This window comes from Penaeus monodon, chromosome 34 (genome assembly GCF_015228065.2).
Source record: "Penaeus monodon isolate SGIC_2016 chromosome 34, NSTDA_Pmon_1, whole genome shotgun sequence".
NCBI classification, from domain to species: Eukaryota; Metazoa; Arthropoda; class Malacostraca; order Decapoda; family Penaeidae; genus Penaeus; species Penaeus monodon.
In genome coordinates, this window is record NC_051419.1 from 31,994,397 (window position 1) to 31,994,672 (window position 276).

The following is a 276-nucleotide window of genomic DNA, read 5'->3' on the forward strand; positions in this document are numbered from 1 at the left end:
TACGTCTGAGTGTGTTTTGCTTCTTAAGCGTGTGTCTATGTGCGTGTGTCTGTATATGTGTGCACGGATACATAGTGCAAATAGACGTATTCACCATAATACGACCAACACTACAGGGATATTAATCCGCTTAATTGCACTTAACGTACATTATACATGGATACAAGAACGATGTTATTAACTATCACCATTATGATAATAATGTCATTAGCAAGATTAATGACAGAGAGGTAACATGACGACGCTGTGCAATATTTGTCATTTAACTCATGGTTG